We start from the raw sequence: 6,125 nt of genomic DNA, 5'->3' as shown, positions 1-6,125 counted from the left end.
GAAATTAAAAAACAGCTGCTTGCCACAAAATCGGGTTCTCCCCAGGACCCCTGTCCGGCATCAGTGGCGAAGCTGGCAGCAACCCCGATAGCCGCCACCCTAGCTAATCTTTTCAATCAGATGTTTGAAGCAGGGGACTTTCCAGCATGCTGGAAACGGGCCTCAATTGTCCCTCTGCTAAAGAAACCCACACTGGATTTCGCCGATCCCAACAGTTATCGGCCTATTGCCAGACTACCATTGCCAGCTAAACTCATAGAAAAAGCTATGAACTCTCAGCTCTGCGCATTCCTGGGAGCCACACAGGGCCTCGACGTAGCGCAACATGGGTTCAGGGTAGGTCATAGCACCGAGTCTGCACTGATCAAATCGACTGAGGAGATTAGGAAGGTGATGGATGCAGGGGGCCGAGCGGCACTGGTCCTCCTCGATCTGTCCACAGCCTTCGATACGGTCCACCACTGTATTCTGGTGGACCGTTTAGAGGACTGCGGGATCCAGGGGAGGGCCCTGAGCATCTTGAAAGCCTTTCTTACTAACAGGGTTCAGGTGGTGGCCCTGGGAGAGTTCGAGTCAAGACCCTTCGAACTCCCCGGGGGGGGTTCCCCAGGGATCCTCTTTAAGCCCCAACCTTTTTAATATATATGTCTCCTCTCTCGCCCCGGTTATCCGTTCATACGGGTTTGAATTAACATCTTATGCAGATGATACTCAGATTGTGGTATCACTGCTTCCAGGGGGAGAGGATGGCGTGGCCTCCAAGTTTCAGGAATGTATGGCAGCAGTCAGCACCTGGATGGCCAGAAACTGCCTAAAATTGAACTCGTCCAAAACTGAGATCTTACTCTTTGGCTCCAATGTCAATAAGCTCTCCTTCAAACCCCAAGTAAATGCTCTGACCTCCTCCATCCACTGGTCGCTGAAAATCATCCGGAAGATCCTCCCCTTTCTACCGGACGAGTGCAAAAAAACGGTGGTGACGGCCCTTGTGCTCTCCCGCCTCGACTATTGTAACAGTTTATTCCTAGAGGCCCAACAGGGGCTGCTTAACAAACTGCAGGTTCTGCAGAATGCCGCAGCCTGGCTCATTACGGGCCTACCAAAGTTTGCATCCGTTTCCCGGGAACTGGTGAAGCTACATTGGCTTCCAGTGTGTAAACGGATAACTTTCAAATCATTGTGTATAGTCTTTAAGGAGGTCCATGGACTTGGCCCTTCGTTTCTACAACAGCACTTCCAGTGGTACAAGCCGGGTAGACAGCTTAGGTCAGCCAGTATGGGGTTGATTAGGACCCCACGCATTAAGAAAGCACGCTGGGGGGGCAGAAGTTTTTTCCGAGGTGCCGCTACTGCCTGGAATGCCCTTCCATCTGCATTGAGACAGATCATGGATCTGCTGGCTTTTCGGAAAAGTTTGAAAACATGGCTATTTACTAATTAGGCAGGAGGTTTGAGGCCAGTGGAGCTATCACTACAGCGCCAGGACACCGTTTGGTAACAGCGCGCTCTATAAATGGTATAAATAAATAAATAAATACATGTAGCAGTAGGGTGAGTGGGGTCCAGTTGATACTGTATTCCTGAAAGCAGTATGTGATGGGATAGGAATTAAAACATATGAAGGGAACTTTACTGATTAGCATAACATAAAGCTGTGTCTCTTCTGACAACTAGCTGAAACTCAAACTGGCTGCCATCAGAGAACGAGGTACCCTCATTTATTAGAGAAACTGCATTTACATGATTCTTTATGTCAGTCACTGCTCAGATTAGACCCTGGAAATTAAGCAGCATTATGAGTGTGTATGAGTGTGTAGCTATTGTTTGGTATTGATTTTGAGCTGAAGTCCCCGAACATTGACAATACATGCAGAATTTGTAGAATTACACATTACAGAATATCAATAAAGTACAATAAACTATTTTTCTTCTCAGTGTTATGCTTTATTTGAAAATAGTAATTTGAAGATCACATGGCAAAATAAAACAATATCCTTTTTGGTGTACGTTGTGGCCAGGGTCTGAGGTACTATCAAGAATATATCCGACATTTTAATGGAAAGTGGACCCATATAAAACATTTCTTAAAAAACACCGCTACAAACAATTTTTCCGTTCTGACATTTTCATCGTAAATAAAGTGCAGTTGGTAACATAGCCTTCCCAGGAGGTAAATTACATATGAATGAGTTAGGATTTAATTTCCAGCAGTACAAATCCAACTCAGCATTTGCCCATCACTTTTATTGTTCCTGCTCCAGCGAATTAATCCTCGACCAACAACAGTGCTAATAAATATGATAAATAATCCCATTTCCGAAAGGAAGTTCATTCAGGAGGACACACCCTTCTGTGTCTTTCTCTTTTAAAATCAGAAATGTCCCCTCATTCCTTCATATTACATTCTGGATGCAATGCTTTTTCTACTTTTCCAGAAAATTGTTTTTATTTCTTGACTTATTGTTTCTTGCCAGTTTTGCCTATTGAAAGAAAAAAACAGAGATTATTTTGTAGCTCAGAGAAACATAATTATAATGTCTTTTAAATTGCAATGTGCTGTTCATATGTATGGTTTTGTCCACTTTTACACATACCTCCTTTTTTGTACAAGTGGCTGTTGTACAATGTTTCCCAACCATTTCCCCCTAGATCTATGGGATAAAGTTCCACCGTTTCAGGTGTTATACATGGAATAAAGTTCTCACTAATCTGTATCAGAAGTAAATTGTAGGTCACTGTGACGTTCTGTGTCTATATTGCGGAATACAAACACCATGTTCCTTTTCATGGTCACAGAAAGCAAAAGATATTTGTGGTGTGTTTTTTTATATACGTCAGTGGGTAATGTATTCCTTATACTACATAATTACACAATCGTTTGCTAAGCCCCGGTACCTTTTTAATCCTGGTCTCTATTTCTGTTGGAGGTGAAAAGCCTGAAGGTGTAATGTACACAATGTAAATAAACACATAGATATGCAATTGTACTTTGTTGCACATCAAACATTTTAAGCAGTGTAATATGAATCTGCTTTAATACACACAGATATATTCTTCCGGATGTATTGGAGAACATCAGTGCAGTAAAAACCATGAGTGTCATGAATATTATGGTAAAAATTTCCAGAAGTAAAGATGTGACAATCTAGTCAAAGTGACAGGATTTTCGGCACTCAGGTAAAATTGTAATACACGGGCTGAAGTCCGCCTGACACACTGGTAAAAATGCATTTTCAGACCTGTTGTAATTTGGCACCGCCATTTGCTTGCACCTGCAGGCTGCTGCATTACCTTTCCTTATTAATGTGCTTGCTGAGTAGGGAGTTGTTTTACACACATTATTGACTCAGCAGAAGAAGCTGTGTCTTCATATTGCTTGTAAAATATATTACCGTCAGTAGTGACACATAGTTTCTTTTATTACAGGTGGGTTATGATGATACCAAAATTAGTCGGTAATAAAGAAATTAGGTTCAGGCTTACATGCATTCTAGAAGGAATAAAGTACCTCAAACTGCACATTATATTAATTTTGCGAGTTATCTAGGAGTTCTATGATGGATGTATGACATTACAACGCATGCTTTTACCACGCATGCCTTTACATCGCAGTTTTTACAACGCATGCTGTTACAACGCATAGCGCTTAGGGGTGCTGGATAGTGAATAGTTTAATTTACTATTCCAACTCCAGTCCCCGTGGATAGTAGGGTAGGTGTTGGATAGTAAATTAAAACTATTCCCTATCCCAGAGCGCCCCCCAGTGCAATGCTTTGTAATGGTTTTCGTTGTAAAACCTGCGTTGTAAAAGCACTGCGTGGTAAAATGTTTACCTTCTATGACCTTATGCAGTGACTCATCTAAAGATACTGAGTTATGTTAGTGCAGCCAAAGCAGTTGTCAGACATTTGCCTTCGTTCAGAATTTACTAGGATGGAAAGTAACCCATAACAAAGTATTTGTGACTGGGAAGTGGCAGTTGTGACGGCTCCTTGAGGGAGTGCTGCAGGGTGGTGGGGCGGGGAGGGGTAGGGTTGGGGGGTAGTAAACTCTGGCATACGACCAAACGGAGTTAAGTAATGAACTAAATAAATAAAATGAATTACATTGCAGGCGCTGCATCGCCATTTGGCGTTGGGCGTGCGCAATGTAATTATTAGGAAAATTATCCCACTTCAATGGGAGCGCTGGCATTGCAGGGCATGAGGTACATTGTTTTCAGAAGCAAGGTAAACTAGTTCTGCCCATTTGGTGAATGCAAAGCCCATCTTTAAAAGAGAGAGTCCTCCGTGAAAAGCAACAAAGTCAGAGCGATATAGTTATTTGTATATATATATAAAGACTCTCGAATATGTGTCAGGTGTTTTTGAAGACAAACATGTTTATAAGAGTTTCAAATGAGTAATAAAAAAACACAATTTTGTTGATGAAACACAAGAAGTATTATAGGGCATTGACACATTTATCAGGATCAGAGCATAGATAAGTGTTTCTTATGCAGCATGTGTTTCTTCTTTATGTAGCAGTGCCCATCAACATTTTCTTTTTCTCTTTACATTTCCAGAAGGGCAGTCTATTGTCCCTTTTTTATTTTTATCCAGGCTCATGGTCTGCATCAGCAGATATTAAAGCTTAGCAGGATCAAAACTGAGCGTACCATGTTAGTCATTGATTTAACCATCATGACATGGTGCCATTTATTATGAATCTGTATCTGCGCCTATTCTCTATCCAACATTGTGGAGAAACTTTGGAAGAGCAGTGTCAGAAAAGGTTTTTTTTCATTGTTTGGTCTCGCTTAGAGCAGCGCTTGAGCTGTCTCTTCGAGGAATGCAGTATTCAATATATGTGCATTAAGCTCCGCCCATGTTCCACCTATCTGTACAATTGGCTTCTCTTCCTTTCCTTTGTAAATGATGGCTTTCGATTCGTCAATAAGCTTAGTAGTCCCTCCTTGGTACCTACTTGTCTCTCTTTGTAACCTCCCATGAGAACTGGCCATCTTACTGTGGTGTTACGCAGAATATTGTATTTACTGTCTGTGGGCAGTATTTTCTTAAATGGCTTTTCCCTATCACACGCACGACATGATTTCCTGCAATCTGCAATGGCTTGTTTACAATTGACTACTGACAGACACTCCCTCCCTCTCCTCATCTCCCTCCTCCTCCCTCCTGCTTCTTTAATCAATGCTGTCTACTGCTAGTTTTACATTGACACTCCCACCCAGGTTTAATTCGCACCAACATCCCTCCCTCCTGTTGCTTGTTTAAATTACCCTGCAGAGATGCGAGTTGTAAATGTAGGGTTTAGTAATGCATGAGGGCAGGGAAAGATTAAACTTGGAAAACACCTTTTTTTGGCAAACCCACATTAAATGTAGTTTTCCCGCAGTCACCTTTTTGTCTCAAAAACAAGAGTTTTGCAGCCATTCACATGTTAAAAACATCTTCCACAAAGGTGAAGTGTGGCACTTTTCAAAGAACCAGATTATTTATGAAGTGCCCTCTCTCCTCTTATTTCCACAGAGACAGTTTAGCAATGTATTAAAGACACATTGTGCCCAAAACGCACTGTCTCTGCGGACATAGGAGGAGGGAGGGCACTTTATAATAATCTTGTTATGCTTATTATAGGTGCAGTAACAGCCCCTTGCATCTTTCATTTACTATCACTTAATGCAGTTTTCTGGCTTTAATGCAAAGGAGTGTTTTTCTTTAGCACATATTTCAGTTGGTAGAACACAAAGCTTTAGAAAATGCAAATATCACTGTTCTGTGAAAGCCAGTCTTTTGTTATTCTTAAGTAGAGTTTATTGCTAAGTGTTCAGGCTGCTCACAAACTTTTTTATGACTGCTCTAGGACGGAGACATTCCTGATAAGATAAGGATCGGCAATCAAAGGCTATGTCTATTTTCAAGAAACGTGCTGCTTTTCTGTTACTATAATATGATACAGAATGGAATTTCTATTGTCAAAATCATCCATTTCTTTTTCTTGTTATTTTTTAACAAACATTTATGCAATAATACCAACACTGCTAGCCTATCATAAACAATATTATTGATATCTTCCAAGGCTTTTTTCTTTAATATGGGATAGTATGCTGCTTTTGTAAACATTTT

The 6,125-nt window shown here is 41.2% G+C and overlaps 1 protein-coding gene across 1 annotated transcript in view; it reads right to left on the bottom strand.

Moving 5' to 3' along the window:
- Positions 1-1,935: 1,935 nt before the first annotated feature.
- The window catches only part of LOC144772039 (retinal guanylyl cyclase 2-like), a 590,168-nt gene continuing 585,978 nt past the window's right edge, over positions 1,936-6,125 (bottom strand). The window contains exon 19 of the mRNA XM_078656243.1: positions 1,936-2,480. The gene's annotated coding sequence lies outside the window, so the exon portion shown is untranslated. The remainder of the gene's footprint in view (positions 2,481-6,125) is intronic.

Source organism: Lissotriton helveticus, chromosome 8, assembly GCF_964261635.1.
Source record: "Lissotriton helveticus chromosome 8, aLisHel1.1, whole genome shotgun sequence".
Classification (NCBI taxonomy): Eukaryota; Metazoa; Chordata; class Amphibia; order Caudata; family Salamandridae; genus Lissotriton; species Lissotriton helveticus.
The sequence above is the reverse complement of the archived record's forward strand: the minus strand, read 5'-3'. Positions and strand labels throughout refer to the sequence as shown.